The 7,216-nt window shown below is 30.5% G+C and overlaps 1 protein-coding gene and 1 long non-coding RNA gene across 2 annotated transcripts in view; one reads left to right on the forward strand and one right to left on the reverse strand.

Annotated features, from left to right (window-relative positions):
- The window catches only part of LOC127899743 (uncharacterized), a 41,597-nt gene that overhangs the window by 16,349 nt on the left and 18,032 nt on the right, over nt 1-7,216 (forward strand). The window lies entirely within an intron of this gene.
- LOC107174622 (receptor-like protein EIX2) overlaps nt 1-7,216 on the reverse strand; it is a 92,534-nt gene that overhangs the window by 7,939 nt on the left and 77,379 nt on the right. The window lies entirely within an intron of this gene.

Here is a 7,216-nt window from a genome sequence, read left to right on the forward strand (position 1 = left end):
TATAAAATTATATATATATATAAAAATTGTGAAATTAAAATTGAAAATACTAGACACATGTATTTACCAAACACTATCAGCTTCTGCAGCTTAAAAGTTACAGCATCTTTATCAAATATCATCAGCTTCTACTCCACAGCTATAGCTTTTACTTCACAGTAGCTGCAGCTTAAAAGTTTCAGTACCTCACTCCCAAACGCACTCTTAGTCTTCTGATAAGTGCATATTTTTCATATATTTTGCTATTAATTTCTCCATCTTTTTCTTGTTTTGATCTTAAATATTCTAGTTATTTCAGTTAATTTTTAATTTAGTTATTTTGTTAAAATTATATTTTATTGTATTAATTTTTATCTTAGTTTTTATTTTATTTTATTATTTTAGATATATTTTGGGATTAAAGAGAAATTAAATCAGAGCATTCAGGAAAGAAATTTCATTGAAAGAATAAGAATAGGAAAAGAATTGAAGATTGGGAGACAAAAGTACACAAGAGATCAGGAAAGAAAGATTTAATTTGATTAATCAACATGCATGCAATCACGTGGGAAACATATATTGTGATTAATTGAGGAAGCAAATATTTTGGCATGGCTTTAAATGGCAAGCACGTGATGGGCTTTGGCTTTAACAATATTCATTGGCCAATTAATTGTACAAGTTATGTGCATGCATGAACAAAAAGTGGCGGCTTGGCTTTTGTTTTTAATCCTTTCCATGTGAGGATTTAAGGCGCACAATAAAAGCTACTATAAAAGCTAGACTTGCGGCAGAATTAGAGGAGAATTGGAGGATCGGCAGCCACACATACAAAAACAATTTGCAGCCGCAAAGGAGAAGAGAAAAAATAGAGGAGACAGCCGTTTGAATTAGTCTCTATGTCTGGTTTTATTAACTCTTTTATTCTCAATTTAATTATGTTAGAATATATTTTTTATTTGGTTGAGGGTGAATTCAAAACCCTAAATATGCTATGCAATTGAATTTTTTTAATTTCTATCATTCAATTTATTTAATTGAGATTGTTTATGTTCTTCTATAATTAATGTTTATGATTTTATTCTTGTCTTATTTGAGTGGCCAATTAGATAGAACTTGAATAAATTCTATTGCTAGATTAAAATTCTTGATCCATAATTGTCTTAATATTTTAATCATTAGTAGTAGGTTGGAATCAGTGATTTCGATTGGAGAACATAACCTAAGTTAAATAATCCGATCTTGTGTGTTTATTGCCTAAATCAACCTAATATCTTTCTCTACTTAATGCTTCTATTATCTTAAATTTAAAGAGCTTGTTTTAAATTATTTAATAGTTAGAGATTAGATGAAGAGCTTGTTTTGCCTAACGACATACTAAGAAAAGATTGAGACTAACAGAGCTTATTGTTGTCTACGGTTGATAGTTTCAATATAAATTAATGATAGAATTGATATATTATGTGCAGGTTTGGTGGTGGCGAATGATCCTTTAACCAAAGTTTTTCTCATTATTATTTCTTTCTCCTTTAATTAGAGTTTTTATTAAATTATTGTTTTCGTAGTTTTAATTTCTTTATTTCTTGCTATGTAGTTAAAAATTCAAAAACCCCCCTTTTCTCTATTTTTAGTTGGCATTTTCTTTAGTTAGATTAATTTATATTATTATTTCTATTATTATTTTATTTTAAGTTCTGCTTTAGAGTTGATAATAAATACAACTAGCATAGTCTCTGTGGGATCGATCCTTACTCGCTCTGTACTAATTATTTATACTAGTAGTAAGGTTTTAAATTTAGTGCACCCTAACAACATTACCATCTTCTCCGAAATATTTTAGTCTTTGATCAACATCTTTGTAATGCCATCTATGTAGAAATTTAATTAATAATGTAATAACCCAATTGGGAATGAATGAAACCTTGTGATATTAATCTTATTAATATAAAAATCAATATTGTCCACTGTCAAAATAAAATCTCTAAAATAATAAATATAACAATAATCATCCAAAACAAATTCAACTGTGAACAATAACCAAAATAATGACAATTTATTCATCAAAGAAAATGTGTTAGCTAAAAAATCCTCTTCTCTAAACCAAAAACCTCACATCTCTAAAATTAACTTGCAAAATGTTGGAGACGAGGGGTGAGCCATCAACTTGGTAAGTAAATTCATGCATGAGGTTACCAATAACAATAAAATACATAATAATCATTATAAGGAACCATAAATTGGAAAACAATATTCATTTTACAATCTATTGCATGAGTATGATAAAATTCATTTTAAGTTAAGTCATCATGTAATAATCATTTTCAAATATTTAATCATCTAAGAAATCATTTAACAATAAAATATTTCTGTTATTCAATTGCTCATGTCACATAGTGTCACCTGCGCTCTCGATGACTCGGCTAATCAATATATCACCTATAATCTTGTGGCCCAACAATTAATATAGAGTAATGATACAGCCACAAACTCTTGTACAAACTTATTTTGTACAAACTGATGTGGCATGATAAGATTGGTTGAATTAAATATCACTTGGCTCACATGATTTGTTTTTATTAATTTATATTTTCATTCAACCAATGAATTAATGCCACGTCAGTTTGTACAAAATAAGTTTGTACAAGAGTTTGTGGCTGTATCATTACTCATTAATATATCACCTATAATCCCGATGATCCAGCCAATTAATCAATCAAGGTATTGTACCCCATAATAATCGTAATGGTAATATAACTAGTTGTTCAGTCGTGTCAATAATAATAACTACGAACAATGAGCCAAAACCTTAAAAGTAATTTTTAATCTTTCAATATCAATCATTCAATAATCTATCAATAATGTTGTACCCATCCTCGTAACACCATGATGACATTGCCCTGCAATCTGCAAATGCATATATTACCCAACCGGTTACTTCCATTTGTGTTTTGACAGAAAAAAGTTACTTTTTCATTGTGGAATAGTTTCAGATCGAAAGAGTGCCCAAATCTATCTACAAGCCCTTGTTGGATCACTTTCCATTCATCGTAGATAATATACCCTCTACAAACTACAGCTCCATTCGATTTCCCAAACTCAACACAATGAGAGTAGGATTCAGGTTTTGTCCTTCTACTGTATTTCTCCCTAAGCTCCTCCCATTTTCTATCTTCCTTAGATCTTCAATTATCTGCAGTTCTGCACCCAACCAAAATAGATTTTCTTCAAAGCCTCTGCCGTTTTTCTCTACCGTTCGAACTTCGAACTCTAAACCTTAAGGAAAAATAATTTTCTACAATCCTTTTACACCACCATTTCTGGAAATGCTAATGGACGACCCTCTTTCGTTTTTACATTTAAATCCATACCTGATCAGAAGAACCCCAGTAGATTCTGGAAAAGAAGTTTATACCTGAATTGCATTTATTCCAATCTTGAATGGTTCCGGAATTTTCGAGGGAGTTCTAAAGGTCCGCCGCAAGAGAGACAGAGGTACCTCAATTTGCTGAGGGAACCAATGAACTCAGGAACTGGGCTTCCACCAAAGTCATTGTTACTAAGGTCCAGATGTCTTAAATCATGCAATTTAAGCAGAGCAGGACTAATTGTACCTTTTAGGAACTTCCTCCGAGCAAATTCATAATCGGATGTTCGAAGATTAAGCACCTTGACTTGGCCAGTTGTGTTGCTACAGTGGACTCCTCTCCATTTACAGCAATCTCTTTTGTCGTCTTCTCTTCCCCAGGAAGACAGAACGCCATGTTCATCCACCAAGCTCCGTTTAAAAGTGAGAAGCGCTTCTCTCTCTTCATCAATGCACCTTATTATTATGTTGTTAGAATCAGCAGTCGTGGGCTTCAATTGAAAAAATATCACAGAAAACAAAGCTATATTTTCAAATAGAAGGAACAATTTGGATGACATTATAATTATCATTAGCTTTGAGGATATGCTGTTATATCGAAACTCCTAGACTCCATGCCAATTTATACTACTGTGTATAATTTGCATCAATTATCGAAGCCAAGAAAAGTCTTCAGTCTGCGCGTTGATTATGTGTTAGGATATGAAAATTTGACAGATGAATAAAGCCAAGAAAAGTCGCCGGCGAATCCCAAACACACAACAATGCAGAGCATGGATAAAGAAAGTCGTACAATCAACATCCATGTAATCTTGCCGTGGAAAAATGGTAAACACACAAAATGATGACAAAGCCTCATAGAAACAAAATAAAACTGGTGTTGGTTTACGTTTACCCAAACAAAATAAAACACATTTTATTGAAAATAAGAGAACTATGATGTTTACAGTTTTGGTATATGTCGTTACTTGATGTTTTGTTTGGGTAGAAATTTACTTATAAAAAGCTTGTCCTGATAATTTATTAATGCTTTCCTTTCATATTTAGTGAACTGTAGACTGAATTGAATAAATCATGGACAAAATCACCTGACTACTGCAGTGGGATTGTTGATCCTGTTAAGCCACGTTAAAAGTAATATGTTTGATGGGATTGTTGATCCTGTAATTCCTGGGGAAAATTGGATGCAAGAGTAACAATTACAAGCATTCAAATTGCTTTGCTCTTAAATCTGTATCTCAAACAGTGGAAGAACAACCAATGGTGATTGATACTGCGTCAGCGAATAAACGGTTGATTCCTATCAATAACCCTGCTAAAGACCCGAGCCATAGAGTACTTAGTAACGGTTGGGATGTTTATAATACTAATATAATGATAATACCAACGTGAACTATTTTTTACTCTTTTTTTTTTCAATTTTCTAGAACAAAGAATGGAAATTTTTTTAAGGCAAAAATTAAAATACGTAGCTTAATTCATGACATGCCCATACTAGACAGGGATCAGAAATTTCATGGTAGCCAACTACTCTCTTGACCAAGATGAAATTGATGCTTATTGGTTAAATGTCTAAAATTTGATTTTTTTTTATTTCAAACTTTTTTAAAATTGTTCGTTTGTTTTTTTAACTTATATATGATTTTTCAGACATTTACATTTGAATTAAAAATAAAGAGTAAACTTTTGTGACTTTTATATAAATAGGAAAAGGCACGAAGAAGTAAATATTATATCCTAAAACATCTCTATTAAATATACTTATTTGCTAAACTATAAAACTTAAGCCCTTTATTCATTTTAACTTACAAGGATATAAATGTTAAATAACTGTATTTAACTTTTTTTTATTTATAAGAACAAATATAATGTCAATTATATTTAGATATTAAAAAAAAAAAAAAAAACACATCAAACTATCAGCTAAGACTTCAACCAAATTCAGACTGATTTTAAATTTCAGATTAAAAAACTAAATGGGTATTAATTCTTCGTGGTTGATTGGGGAATACTTGTTTTATATTTCAACTTAAGAATTAATTAAACAAAATTTCAAAAGTACTATTATGCATCAGATTCATACTTGTCTACATATTAACGCCAACATGAGAGGCTCTATCTCAATTAAAAATAAAATTAACGTATGATCTTAAATAAGTTCTGAATTGGCCATCTATAGATACGCCCTCTTTCAGAATCTATCTTTGTTTTATCCACATGTCCACAAAAAAAAGATTGGGGTAATTGTTTATCCTTATCATGCATGTTATCTTCTTAGCTAGGGCCACCATGTTTGTATATCGATTTTGAACAATTAATGGTCCCCTTCCTAAACTGAAGCTGTGTTTATGTATGATGTGTACCATCTAAATGATTTTTGTAATATTCTTAATTGGTGTGCATTTGTGTACATACTTCATTTAAAGTAATTTTCCACAGACGTTGCTGCCATTGAAATTAGAAATTCCCAAGCAAGGACCAAACGTAATTGTCCGCTGACTTTGATTAGTTAACTGTTGACTTTGCGTAATGCTTCTCTGAATTTGTTGTCTAGAAGCACGTACATATGTATTACATCATCCTTCTGTTAGCTTAATAATAAAGTGATTATTATCTTACATAATCATGTAAGATATATGATTCTTCCACAGTCGTTGAATTTTCATCCAACGGCTGTGGAAGAATTATGTATGTTACATGATCATGTAACATAATTAAAGCCTAATAATAATAATAATAATATATATAGAAATATATTATAGATTATAAACTTAAATAAGTTCAGTATTTCATGGCTAAACTTATTTTTGTTACCGTTTTATCGCAAATCATAAACTAAACATTGTTGTGATTGAGTGATAAATAAGCTTAATGGTTATTTGAATGATATATGTGTGCTGCTTTGTATTTACTATAGCATTTTGTCTTGATTTTACTTATTGCAATTCCCTATTTCGGCTGACCACCCATTTAGTGAATACTAGCTAAGAAACAACCTAAAAAATGTCTAACTTAGTGGAACAAATTAAGACAATAAATGGCTTTAGATTGGGTTTCCCAAGTTGAGTTAATATTGATTTAAATAGGGGCATGCTTAATCTAAAATTAATAAAGAACCAGATATACAGATTTACCTTGTAGGGCAATTAGAACTTAGAACACATGATGCTATATTTAATGTTAGCGTAACAACTAGTCATTGTTAGTTTGTATTTAGATATAAGATATTCAACAAGCGACAGCTGAGAATACGTGAGAGATTCTGCCCAGTGCTGTAGGAGATGCTAAAGCAACATAATCTTAATTGGAAAAACAATCAATACAATTAAGTGAGTTTAATCACCCAACTACTCTATTCCAATTGACTTTGTCCTTATGTTTGACTTGAGAATTTTCTTTTTTGCATTTTGTTTATTTGCAATTTTAATTTAGTTAGTTCATTAATTTCATTAATTATTTTATTTTAATTTAGACTCATCAGTATATTACTTGTTGTGTATACTTGTACATTGACACATATAGTAATTAAAATTACCCAACAAAAGATAAGGTCCTTTTTAAAAATCATTCATAAAATATATATTCTATTAAGAAATATCCATGTTGTCTAGAAAATTCTATAACATGTTTCATACAACTAGAATTTAAAATTAAGCGTGTATTCACAAGAATCAAGCTACGGGGTTCTCTACAAAGTACAAATGCACCTTAGATATTTTAATTTTTATGTAGCGTGTTTTAGCTTTATGCTTATGTTCACTGAACATCCTGTAGCGAGATCTCTCTTTTATTGTTAGAAGTTTATTCAATACTAATAAAGAGGTGTAAGGCACACAAAAATCCAAGAAATAAAAATTCTAACACTAATCAACA

Source organism: Citrus sinensis, chromosome 9 (genome assembly GCF_022201045.2).
Source record: "Citrus sinensis cultivar Valencia sweet orange chromosome 9, DVS_A1.0, whole genome shotgun sequence".
Taxonomy (NCBI): domain Eukaryota; kingdom Viridiplantae; phylum Streptophyta; class Magnoliopsida; order Sapindales; family Rutaceae; genus Citrus; species Citrus sinensis.